Below are 13,947 nucleotides of genomic sequence, written 5' to 3'. Positions count from 1 at the left end.
CTATCTATCTGATAATCTATCTATCTATCTTTTATCTATATTTCTATCTATCGATCATATATCTATTATCTATTATTCTCTCTATCGATCATCTGTGCATTCCTATGTATTTATAAGTTGTTGTTTTATTATTTTGGGTAATTTTGGGGGAGAGGCTCCTTTCTTCCCCCGATCTCCTGTACAGTGAAGAGATGGGGCACCCCGGGTTTATTGGCCCTTATCTACTCTCAGCCACCCTCCAATATATATATAGATATTGCAGGTTTGGTGTGGCACCCCCATATTCTTTAGTAGTAATGTCTCATCAATACTGCTCCTTGTAATTTACTACTAATGATGATTATTCTAAAAATAGGGTCTGTTTTATAGAACTCCCCCTTCTCGCCCCCCAGTTATCACAGCCCCCTCCTTCTACACCTCTAGGTTGAAGAATTGAAGCAATTAGCACCACACCAGGAAGCCCCTCCCCTTGGTGATGATGATCCTATGTATCATCTGTTTATTAGTATTGGAGGTGATGACTTTGTTCTCTGTGTAGTTACAATGCTCGATTTCTAATGGACTGATGTTTTGTGTTGTCCTCAGACGATCAGTCTATGCTCTGGGTACTCTCTGCAGACAATGGAGCTCTAGGTTTTGTGGACTCTTTAAGTGACTGCTTTATCTCTCCGCTGTTCTCTAATGATAGGCGTCACGTGATGATGTTAATTACAGAAAGGGAAGCAAACTGGAGTGACAGAGAGGAGGAACTATTAGGTGCATTCTTCTAGCTGGTGACCAACGACCTCTAGTGGCAAGAACAAAGTATGCAGAAAAACATGACACCGTGTGCTGACACAATGACTGAATCCTACTGCATGTATTCTGTCTATCTATCTATCTATCTATCTATCTATCCATCTATCTATCTATCTATCTATCTATCTATCTATCTATCTATCTATCTATTTATTTATCTGCCTTTTCTGTCTGTCTATCTATCTATCTATCTATCTATCTTTCTATCTATTTATCTGTCTTTTCTGTCTATCTATCTATCTATCTATCTATCTATCTATCTATCTATCTATCTATCTATCTATCTATCTATTTATCTGTCTCTGTCTGTCTGTCTATCTATCTCATATCTATCTATCTCATATCTATCTATCTATCTATCTATCTATCTATCTATCTATCTATCTATCTCATATCTATCTATCTCCTATCTATCTATCTATCTATCTATCTATCTATCTAAGAAAGTTCATATAAATCCGCAGCACACAGGTCCAATATGGTGAAAAAGAAAAAACTTTATTCCGTCATGTGAATGTCATACAGCCATGGCTGTATGACATTCACATGACAGAATAAAGTTTTTTCTTTTTCACCATATTGGACCTGTGTGCTGCGGATTTATATGAACTTTCTGTGAATTGGGACCCCTGACCAAGGTCTGGCTCTGCGTGAACCCACGGATATTGAGCTCAAGGGAGTGCTGTTTCTCTTTAGATTACTATCTATCTATCTGTCCGTTCTTTCTGTCTGTCTATCTGTCTGTCTATGTATCTATACATTGTATTTATTGTCAAGCTATCTATCTATAATCTAAAAATCGATCCATTGTATCTATCTATCTATCTATCTATCTATCTATCTATCTATCAATCATCTGTTTATACCTAACTATTCTATCGAGGATCTATCTACTCATTGGCCACTTTATTAGGTACACCTTGTGTGTACTGGGTCGGACCCCCTTTTCCCTTCACTCTTTGTGGAATACTTTCCACAAGATGCTGAAAACATTCCTCAGAGATTTTGGACCATAGGGACATGATGCATCATGTAGTTCTTGTAGATCCATGATGCAAATCTTCCATTCCACCACATCTAAAAGATAATCTATTGGATTGAGATCTGGTGACCTCAGAGACCATTGGGGTGCAGTGACCTCATTTTCAGGTTCAAAAAACCAGTTTGAGATGATGTGAGCTGTGTGACATGAGGCATTATCCTACTGGAAGTAGCCATCAGAATATAGATACACTGTGGTCATAAGGATGGATGTGGTCAGCAGCAATACGCAGGTAGGCTGTCATGCTTATACAATGCTCAACTGCTATTAAGTTTGTCAAGCAAATGCCCCCCCCCCACACCATTACATCACCACGTCCCTGATTCATTGATACAAAGCAGGAAAAATCCATCCTTTCATATTTTTTACACCAGATTGTGACCCTGCCATCTGAATACTGCATCAGCTGCAATTGAGAGTCATCAGGCCGGACATAGTCCTAAAGTCTATTGTATTATTACTAAGCTTCATGTCAAATTATATTTTAATAGAACAAATATCTATTTAAAACTGAATTGCTCAATTAAAACCTTATAAATAAAGTGGACTTAAAGCTCCCCCATGAGGCTCATTTTGCCCAGACTGTAGTTTATCACCATTCCAGCCTTGCTGTAAAGGAAATGTTCTCGGCCTGCATCATCCACTTTTTTTTTTGCATCATCTATTTGTTTATGTTGAGCTCGAGGTTATACACAGCAGCCGCAAGAACAAGAAGAGCTGAAGTAAAAAGCATGACGGATGGGCCCTGAGCCACTAATGAGACAAAAAGAGTTTTACACACCTTTAAACTACCCCCTACACTGCTATATAGGTAAGATGCAGTCACTTGTCATAGCTGTGGCATAATGGGGTATAGCTAAAAAACTGTCTGGAAACCAAGACTTTAGAAAATAAATAAAGCATCACACCATATATGAGTATTGTTTTTATGTATTCATGTTTCCAAGTGATCCCAGTATCAGGTAAGATGAATGATACACCAGTTGGGTGTATCTAAAAATGCTGAGGGTTATCATTGGACAAGATATGATTTAGGAATGACTTGGCAGAACCAATTAGATTGTGTTAATGATAATCATTTAATACACACACACACACACATACACACACACACATATATATAATTGAATGATGGGTTATATCTAGTTTGGCTACATTGTATCTGTATATGTATCGGTAAGGCTAGGATTACATATGTCCAGTGTCCGATATGTTTGCTAGAAATGATGCTAGAACGGATCCCTTTCATTTAAATGGGACTTCCCATTCATCCGGTGTCCCAGTTTGGACGCTGAATAGTTGGACTCGCCTGACAGCACCAGACAGGGGAATACAGCTTGAGTAGCTTAAATGGGCACTGTCACCAACTTTATTTTTTGATATGTTGTAGTACTTATGTACTACAACATATCTCTAATATACTTTTATTATTATTTTTTTTTCATTAAAAAGGTTTAATTTACATTTAAAAACCGGCTACTGAAAAAGGACTGATTTTGAAGTGGCAATCAGTCCTTTTTCAGTTAGGCTGCACTCGCTTCCTGCCTGTCAATCAGTCAGGCGGGAGCGAGCGCATTGGCTCCCCGGCCCTGGCTGGGAGGCCACTCCACCCGCACATCGCCGCCTTGTTGCCGCCGCTGTCCCTGCACGCCTGCTGCCGGACTCTGCAGTAACTGCAAGTGTAATGAGGGAACGGGGTATGCGGGGTGGGGGGGGGGGAGGAGGGAACGGGCTAGTGCCGTAGCGGTGGTGGTGGGGGGGGGGGGTGAACGGGCTAGCGAAAAAAAATAAATAGGATGGTGGGAGCTACCCTTTAAGATACAATGGATGCCAGATGCTACACAACTGATGACAACTGATACATGTTGTCATCAGTTATGGCATCATTTGTAGTGAGATCTAGGCTGGGTTCAGGTATGCCGGGCAGCGGACATGTGTAATCCTAGTCTAACTGTATAAGTATTTAATTTTAATTACTAGGAAGAAGGAGAGATCTCAGGCAAAACTGTCTGAGATTTAAAGCTAAATGCTCCACTAAGGTACCAGAGGTACAGAACAGCAGAGCTTAACAACAGAGCTGGAAGAATGCCAGTGATACATTATACTAATTGTATGGCTTCTGTCACTAATGACTTTTCTGCCCTGCTTGACAAATAGCGGTACACATCCTCCAACCAGTTCAAGGAAGCCAGACGGTTGTGAAAATGTGATGTTGTGTTTCTAACAAATCAAGACATCATAAACCCATTTACACATTTGCAATGAATAAATAATGTCACTTATTTACATGTTATATTGAGTTGTTAATTCCTTTGGGGGCTTGTGTCAAGTGCGCAGAATTAGAAAAAATACATCACTTTAAATATTTAATAACATGTCCATCAATTATATTTCAGTATATGTTAAAAATATGGTGAAAATTTGGGGCTGTCAATTTATCTTCAGGTCACTAGAGTTAGAGTTCAGTAATGAATGTGTAAATGTTAAATGCAAATCATTTTATATTTATTTGTCTGTTTAGTTCTTTACTTCACATTTAACAGTGTTTCTCATAGGAAATAAAGACATGAAAGTGTGATTTCTAAAATGTATTACAGTGAATGTGTGAGATATAAAAACGTTAATAAACACTGTTTACAGATCTGCACCTCTCTTACTGGAGCCTATCCACTATGACCACAAAGCATCACGGGGCTTTACTTTAGGTGTTGTGCAGACTGGTAAGTAGTAGACAATATAGTAGCATAATTGTCAGACGATCATTACAACCTTTATCCCATCTAGTGCACCATAGTTTGAAATGGGGCATGTTGTTCAACCCATGGATGATACATTATATTTGCTCTCCATCATAGTTGTGCCAGACCAAATGCTTCATGTAACACATGTTGGTCTGGCGCAACAATGCTGGATGAACATATGTGAACCTGGCCTTCTTTAAGACCAGTACTACTATTGTATTTGGGATTTAATCTACTTGCTTTACATTAGGAGCATGCCCAATGTTACACAATTTAATAATGAGCATTTCTTTCTTTGGCGTTAAATGTATTACTGCTGTTCTCTCATCTATTAGACTGTATTATGCAGTTGCTATACAACTGTTTAATAGCCTGTCCTAGAGCAATGGATTAGTTAGACTAAATACATCAGGAGTTTAGGACCAGAGATGAGCGAGTCAAGCCCAGAAAACCTGGTCGTGCTCAGTACTTTGGGGTGAAAGTGTCTGGCCGAGCATGGCAATGGCAGTATAAGAGCAGAAGGGATGATAATTACATGGCATTTTGGCATCTGAATGAAAGGAGGAAGTACAAGGAACACTGATATGATGTCAGGGTAGCCCAGCATTAGAGTTGAATGGACTTTTCAAAAGTTTAGTTGGGGGGGGGGGGGGGGCTCTCACCTAATTTCCCCCCAAAATTTGGTTTGCAGCTAACAGGTTCTTTGCATAACACTACCTAACAGCTCTAAAGCCCTGTATAACACTGTAAGGTTCACCTAGGTATGTATTCAATTTGTTTTATACTTTTTAAAAGGCTAGTTAATGTCAAAGTTATGAAGTCATGCACTAACCTATAGTAACTAAAAGCTTGTTCACTAGCAGATTTATTATGCTTTTTATGCTTTTTAGTGAAGAAGAAATAGCTTTCGTATAAAAAGCCCCAAAATAGTTTCCCTTTTTGGTGGATCGTGGGTTGTAGATGTGTAGGCCTTATAGCCAGCATACAGCAGGCAGTGGTGGATTGGTGGGAGCTGTAGTAGTCAGCATACAGCAGGCTTTTATTCACTGACAGTAGCACTACCCTCCTGCTCTGAACATGTCACCTCTTCCTCATCTGGTTTCCACATCCTGTCCAACACTACATTGTCATTATCAAACTCCTCCTCGTCCCTGTCAACTCTTTCTTCATGAACTTCTACTGTTGGATTTTGGGCTCCTGGCTCCTGCTCAGCATATTCACCATGATACCTTACATTATTCCCACCACTACTACCACAACCAGTCCCACTAGTGCTATGCTCAACCACTTTTTCCACCTCTGCAACACACTCCAAATGCTGACTGTCCTCACACAACTCCTCCCCTTTGCTATATAGTACTTCTGCTTAGCACTTGTGGGGGGAGGAAGCAAAGACAGAGATGAAGGAAAAGACCACATAGGATCGTGACATGCAACTGTAGACAAAGAGGAATCCATTGACACCTTGAAGACCTCTTCCACCACCTGAGAGAAGCACAAACCAGTCCACAAGGGCCACACTAATCTTAAATCACTTAACCCCTGAAGGACAGTGACTGCAGAAGGTCAGTCACTGGTGCTGGTACTGCCACCAACATTTTTACTGGCAGAGGACATGGCAGAGATGTAAATGGTAGAAGTGTTCTGTTCTCTACCCCATCCAACAATATCTTTACCAGACATATTTTTTATTGAAAAAGATTTGGAGGTTATTTTTAAGTTTGGGGTAATTTAACATTCACCTAATAGTAAACTTTCACTCTCAATGCTAAAAATACATCTATGTTAATCCTAGCAACAAATTATATGCATTTTTTTATTGAATGCAGAAAATACACATACCTTGTCCTTAGATGGCTAGGCCGTGTTCACTCCCAATGCTTTTAAATACGTTGTTATGTTAAGCCCAAGTAGAAATACTAAGGGGGGAATTTATCAATTGCTTGGGTTTGCATTACCCAAGTCATTTTGTTCACCACTGAATAAAACCCTTCGCATTTTTTTATGTGTCTCATGTAAGAAAGAATTTGGATGCATATTAAAATTGTGGTGCATTGCACCCAAATCTCTCATATACAGTCATGGCCATAAATGTTACCACCCCTGAAATTTTTCAAGAAAATGAATGATTTCTCACAGAAAAGGATTGCAGTAACACATGTTTTGCTATACATATGTTTATTTCCTTTGTGTGTATTGGAACTAAACCAAAAAATGGAGGAAAAAAAGCAAATTGGACATAATGTCACACCAAACTCCAAAAATGGGCTGGACAAAATTATTGGCACCCTTACTTAATATTTAGTTGCACACCCTTTGGAAAAAATAACTGAAATCAGTGGCTTCCTATAACAATCAATAAGCTTCTTACACCTCTCAGCTGGAATGTTAGACCACTATTCCTTTGCAAACTGCTCTAGGTCTCTCTTATTGGAAGGGTCCCTTTTCCCAAGAGCAATTTTAAGATCTCTTCACAGGTGTTCAATTGGATTTAGATCTGGACTCATTACTGGCTACTTCAGAACTCTCCAGCGCTTTGTTGCCATCCATTTCTGGGTGCTTATTGACGTATGTTTGTGGTCATTGTCCTGCTGGAAGACCCAAGATCTCGGACACAAACCCAGCTTTCTGACACTGGACTGTACAGTGAGGCCCAAAATCCATTGGTAATCCTCAGATTTCATGATGCCTTACACACATTCAAGGCACTCAGTGCCAGAGGCAGCAAAACAACACGCCCCCTCCCATAGGCTTGCATTGAGGGGGCGGAGCGTGATGTCACACGGGGGCAGAGCCATGACATCACAATACTCCGGCCCCTTTCTCGGCAGTAATCAGACCCGGAGTGAACATGCTCTGGGGGCTTATGGTAATGGGGTGCTGCATGAAAGATCATGGGGGTCCCCAGCATCGGGAACCCCGTGATAAGGCATCTTATCCCCTATCCTTTGGATAGAGGATAAGATGTCTTAGCGCCAGAGTACCCCTTTAAGTCTTGTTGGTGTAGAAATAGAAAACGTTTGATTTTGTCATTCCTTATTTGAGATTTGTAAATTTACACCGTTCACCATACGGTATAAGTAAAAAATGTTTTTGGTACAATGCAGCTTGCTGTGAAACAATGGATGCCAGATGCCGTACAACTGATAACATCTGATGCACGTTGTCATTAGTTATGGGATCAGTTGCATCAAGATCTAGGCTGAGTTCACCGATGCCGGATGCTGGACATATGTGAATCGAGCCTAACAAAGTGTACTGCTCAATGAAAAAAAAAGAACCCCCCCGTAAATAAGTAACTCAGTAAGGCTGGGTTCACATATGTGCTGCGTCCGGCATGGTTTCACTCCAGCGTGCACTGGAAGGAACTGATGCTAGAACTGATCAGTTCACAATCATCCAGCGTCTCAATTTTGACGCCGGATGGTTGGACACGTCAGACGGAACCGGATAGGAGAATGCAACTTGCAGTGTTCCCCTGTCTGGCGTCCATAAGCAAGTGATGCCGGATTCCATACAACTGATGACAACTGATGCACATTGTCATCAGTTATGGCATCAGTTGCGTTGAGATCTAAACTGAGTTCACCTATGCCAGATGCTGGCCATATGTGAACCCAGCCTAACATACCGTGTAAGGTTAAAAAAAAGCCACAAGTCCTTGGAGTTCAACTTAAAACTATACTGTGTTGATCCAGAGGAAGGCAAAAATGCCCCATAAGGATTATGCCAATTGCTCCATGAAAGGAAAAATTCCTTTCTGACTCCAATTTGGCTATCAGAATAAATCCCTGGATCCATGTTCTATCCACATCTAGTATTCATAACCTATAATATTATATTTTTCTGGAAAAACATCCAGGCCCCGCTTGAACATGTTTATTGAGTCACACATCAACACATCATGTGGCAGAGTTCCATAGTATCATTGCTCTTACAGTAAAGAATCTCAGTCTGTGATGATGGTAAAAACCTTCTTTCCTCTAAACGTAGAGGTTGCACTCTTGTCATGGTTACTGGCCTAGGTATAAAAAGATCAAATGGCCCCTGGAGCCCTGTGGAACAATCCCTGACATTATAGAATCTTTAAATATAAGGAACAAGGGTCTGTCTAGCATGGTACTTATTTCATGCAAAACCTTGGGACGGATGCCATTTGGGCCCAGTGATTTGTGTGTATTAATGTTATTAAGGCGGCACTACATTTGTTGGATTAAACAGGCGAGATTTGCTGAGAATTTACATAATCCCTTCCCCTGTTATCTGACATTGGATTTTCCTGTGTAAATACAGTAGAGAAGCTGAGATCGCCTTCACTCAGTTAAAGAAGTCTTTCACTTCAGACCCTGTAATACACCACCCCGATGTCTCAAAACAGTTTTTTCTACCCATGAATGCCTCTTCCATCAGAGCCAGAACAGTCCTGTCACATAGAATGGATTCAACATACTAAAGTCATTCCAAAACTAATTATGTAATCTTGTAGTTTTTGCTATGTAATCTTGTAGTTTTTGTAAATTGTTAAACGTATAGAATGAATAAAAAAAAATAAAAAAATAAAAAAAAATATATATATATATACATTGTGTGTTGAAGGATCACTTTAATATAAATCACACAAGGCACAAAATCATATCCACCCACTGGATGATGGTTGTGGTTGCCCACCAATAATAATGGCTAGGATTGGAGAGAACTCTGATCCCCACGGTTTATATGACTGAATATGGGACAATTATTGGCTGAACATGCAAAAGCGCAAGGTAAAGAATATCTGTCATCAAACCATATTTTCTAAACTAACTCAGATTATGTTCCCTAATTACTACTAACACCCCTCCTGCCCTTAAAAAAATTCTGAGCTTTAAAAAGCTGTCTATCATACCTTTAAACCTTGCTGACATTGAGTGAGCTCCTGGCAGGAGAAAGTGGGCGTTCCCCAGCAGATGCGATGTCACTGAAGCTAGTGAGAGCTGTGCCTCGCTATGCCCCACACACACCTCCTGATTTTGGTCTCCTGCCTGGCCGGCAGGAGACCAAACTAACTGTTTGACTCGCACAGGGCACAGAACAGAGCCACTTACAGGCCGTTTTTTGAATCACATTAAAAACATATAATGGTTGAAAATTTTTAAAGCAAGTAAATAGCAAAGTGTCTTATAATTACATAAGGAACAATGAATTTAAAGTTTAGTTTGGTGACAGGTACTCTTTAAACACAAAAAAAAAATCTTACCTAATTGGAATAAAAGGTGTAGAAAGAGAAAAAGAAGACTAAGAAACCTATTATTGTCCCTATAACTAACAAAACAATCTCTTATAGTATAGTGATGTGACATATTGATACTCCATTTATCTTTTTAGCTTTGCAACAAGAAAAAAAGGTTAGATACCATCTGTATGCAAAAGAAAGCTTTATTACCAAGAGAGCTTTATTACTGAGGTGCTTTTCTTGATTTCATTGGTAAATTGAAGCCTGTACACTGTGCAAGACAATTCTAAAAGTTTGTATGGGAAAGAAGCTGAACTTGGCAAAAGTTGGACATGTTTAGAGGCCATTCAAAACAAAGAAAAACAATGCCCATCAGAGCAGTAGGTAGTTATATATGTAGTTAGCAGGTAGGTAGATGCAGTGTAAATTAGGCTAGGTTTCCACACAGGTTTTTTTTCTGACATATTTTTTTTTAAACTGCCGCTGCAGCTTTTGTGCCAAAGTCAGATGTGGATTCAAAAGGAAAAATAAAGGAAGGACTTATGCTTTTCCTTCCTGCTGAATCCACTTCTGGTTTTGGTTCAAAAACTGTAGGGGCATAGCCTAGGAAACGTAACCTGAGTGGAAGAGAGCAAAGTAACAAAAAAGTGGGCACAAACATACAAATAAGTTTGGTATACACAAAACAGATAAAACAATACAGTTCTCAATAACTCAATAAAAAAGAATTGCCTAGCCTAAGGTGCACAAGGACAAGTGAGACTACAGTCATGGCCGTAAATGTTGGCACCCCTGAAATTTTTCTGTAAAATGAAGCATTTCTCACAGAACAGGATTGCTGTAACACATGTTTTGCTATGCACATGTTTATTCCCTTTGTGTGTATTGGAACAAAAAAAAAAAAAAAAAAAGGAGGAAAAAAAAGCTAATTTGATATAATGTAACACCAAACTTCAAAAATGGGCTGGACAAAATTATTGGCACCCTTTCAAAATTGTGGAAAAATAAGATTGTTTCAAGCATGTGATGCTCCTTTGAACTCATCTGGGACAAGTAACAGGTTTGGGCAATATAAAAATCACACCTGAAAGCAGATAAAAAGGAGAGAAGTTCACTTATTATTTGCATTGTGTGTGCCACACTAAGCATGGACAACAGAAAGAGCAGAAGAGAACTGTCTGAGGACTTGAGAACCAAAATTGTGGAAAAATATCGACAATCTCAAGGTTACAAGTCCATCTCCAGAGATGTAGATTTGCCTTTGTCCACAGTGCACAACATTATCAAGAAGTTTGTGACCCATGGCACTGTAGCTAATCTCCCTGGGCTTGGACGGAAGAGAAAAACTGATGAAAGATATCAATGCAGGATAGTCCGGATGGTGTATAAGCAGCCCCAAACAAGTTCCAAAGATATTCAAGCTGTCCTGCAGACTCAGGGAGCATCAGTGTAAGCGCAAATTATCCGTTGACATTTAAATGAAATGAAACTCTATGGCAGGAGACCCAAGAGGAGCCACTGCTGACACAGAGACATAAAAAGCAAGACTACATTTTGCCAAAATTAACTTGAGTAAGCCAAAATCCTTCTGGAAAAACGTCTTGTGAACAGATGAGGCCCAGATAGAGCTTTTTGGTAAAGCACATCATTTTACTGTTTACCCAAAACGGAATGAGGCCTACAAAGAAAAGAACACAGTACCTACAGTGAAATATGGTTGTTATACAGTGCACTCCAGCCAGACACACTGGCCGTGAGTGCATCTCCTCGTTCATGTCAGCAGCCGGTGGGGCTGGGATTCGCATCGCGGGATGCGCCCGCATGCGAGTCCCAGCCCATCACTCACCTCCGTCCTCTGCCTTTGTTCCTCAGCTCCGGCGTGCATGCTGGAGCTTTGAAATTGAAAGGGCTAGTGCGCCCGTAATTATTCTCACAACTGTACCTCTGTTATAAGTTCCAGCACCTCACTCATGCCCCTGCTAGGTCTTTGTTTGCCTCAGTGCCTTAGAGAAAGCTTTATTCTGTGTTCTTTGCCATGTACCAGACCTTGCATTCCGTGACCTGACAGTGTTCCTTGCCACCTGCCTATTGACCTTCTGCTACCCTACTGACTTTGCTCCTGTGCCGCCTGCCCTGACCTCCTACTGTCCCGACTACATCCTGTCTCATCCCTTCTGTGCCACACTTCCCCTCAGTCACCTGTGTGGTCGAGTGTGCCAGGGATAGCGACCTGGGTGCCGCCTGCCGCAGCAAGTTCATCCTGCTTTGTGGTGGGCTCTGGTGAAAACCAGCGGCCCCTTAGATTCCACTCCCTGGTAAGGCCCGCATCATCTGCCACACAGGTCCACCGGATCCACTACCTCTCCAGCTCCAGACCACCGTGGTACAGCGGATCTACTGCCTCCTGAGTTCCAGTCGACTGCGGTGAGTCTAACTGTAAGATCTGGCCATGGATCCTGCTGAGGTACCTCTGCTAGAGGTTTCGGATCTTCCTTCTGTGGTCCGTCAGTCACAGCAGTTAGCCTGTCAGGTGCAGAAACTTAGTCAACTGTCCACTATGATGCAGCAACTACTGACCATGCAGCAGCAGCAGCCGCAACCTGCTTCAGCCTCTCCACCCATTTCTGCAGCTCCTTCCAGATCAAAGCTTCATCTTCCCCTTCCCACAAAGTTTGACGGAGATCCGAAGTTGAGTAGAGGCTTTGTGACTTTGTGACCTGGAGCTCATGGCGGATCAGTTCCCGACGGAATGAGCGAAGGTGGCGTTTATGGTCAGCCTCTTGTCTGGAAAGGCTCTGGCCTGGGCAACTCCTCTCTGGCTACTCCTAAGTGATCAAATTTTCTCTAATCTCATGGCCTTCTTAGCTGAGTTCCGCAGCGTTTTTGAAGAACCCACATGTGCCTCCTCTGCCTAGACGGCTCTTCTGAACCTGAGCCAAGGGACTTCCTCCGTGGGAGACTGCTTTTGCTGCATGAGATCCTCTGACTAACCTGTGTGAACTGATCCATTTGGCCACACGTATTGATGTGCATTTTGCCAAGAGGCAGGAGGAACTTTGTAATGAAAGAGAACCTGCATGAACACGGCATTACCATCGCTTGGCCCCCGTGTTCCAACATCCATCTCTACAGTCTTCTTTGCCTCTTGCTGAAGACACTATGCAAGTGGATCGTACTTGCTCAACGCAGCAGAAAAGATCCCGACGATGCAATGAGAATTTGTGCCTATACTGTGCCAGTCCGGAGAACTTTCTCAAAGACTGTTCTTCCTGCCCTCAGCGTCCGGGAAATGCTTGCACCTAGGACACTTGGGAGAGGTGTCCCTGGGTGTGAATACTACCTCTCCTCGTTTGAATATCTCTGCTCAATTCCACACTTCTGCTCAGACTTCATTCATCGCTTCTGCATACTTGGACTCCCTTTCTGATGCCAACTTCATTGATGCCTCTCTTGCATGAGTATTGTCTTCCTGTGAATCGGCTTGTCAATCTGGACTGTCAATCTGGACTGTAAAGTGCTATTCTGCACAGAGCCTCTTATCTTTCAGGTGGGAGTCTTGCATAAGGAAAGGATTGAATTCTATGTGATTCCTCACTGTACTTTTCAAATACTTCCCGGTCTTTCTTGGCTCCAACGCCATTCTCCGCAACTTGACTGGAAATCTGGAGAGATCACTCGCTGGGGACAGAGCTGTCAAAATCGTAGCCTTGTGCAGGTCCAGCCTAAAATAGTTTCTTCCTTTTCTCCTATGCCAGGTCTGCCTTCCCCTTATCAAGATTTTTCTGATGTCTTCTGTGAAAAGCAGGCTGAGACTTTACCTTCGCATCGTCCTTACGATTGCCCCATTGATTTACAGCCTGGGACAATGCCTCCTCGTGGTAGAATCTATCCTTTGTCAGTCCTTGAGACTCAAGCCATGCAAAAATATATCCAGGAGAACCTCCAAAAAGGATTTATCCAAAAGTCCTCCTCACCTGCTGGAGCGGGTTCTTCTTTGTGGGCAAGAAGGATGGTTCTCTCCGTCCATGTATTGATTACTCAACAAAATCCGATCAAAAATCGTTATCCTCTTCCTCTGATCTCTGAACTTTGTGATCGTCTCCGGGGGGCCAAGGTCTTCTCCAAATAGGATTTATGAGGAGCTTATAATCTGA

The sequence above is a fragment of the Hyla sarda genome, chromosome 1 (assembly GCF_029499605.1).
Source record: "Hyla sarda isolate aHylSar1 chromosome 1, aHylSar1.hap1, whole genome shotgun sequence".
NCBI lineage: Eukaryota > Metazoa > Chordata > Amphibia > Anura > Hylidae > Hyla > Hyla sarda.
This window is presented reverse-complemented; position numbering follows the sequence as displayed.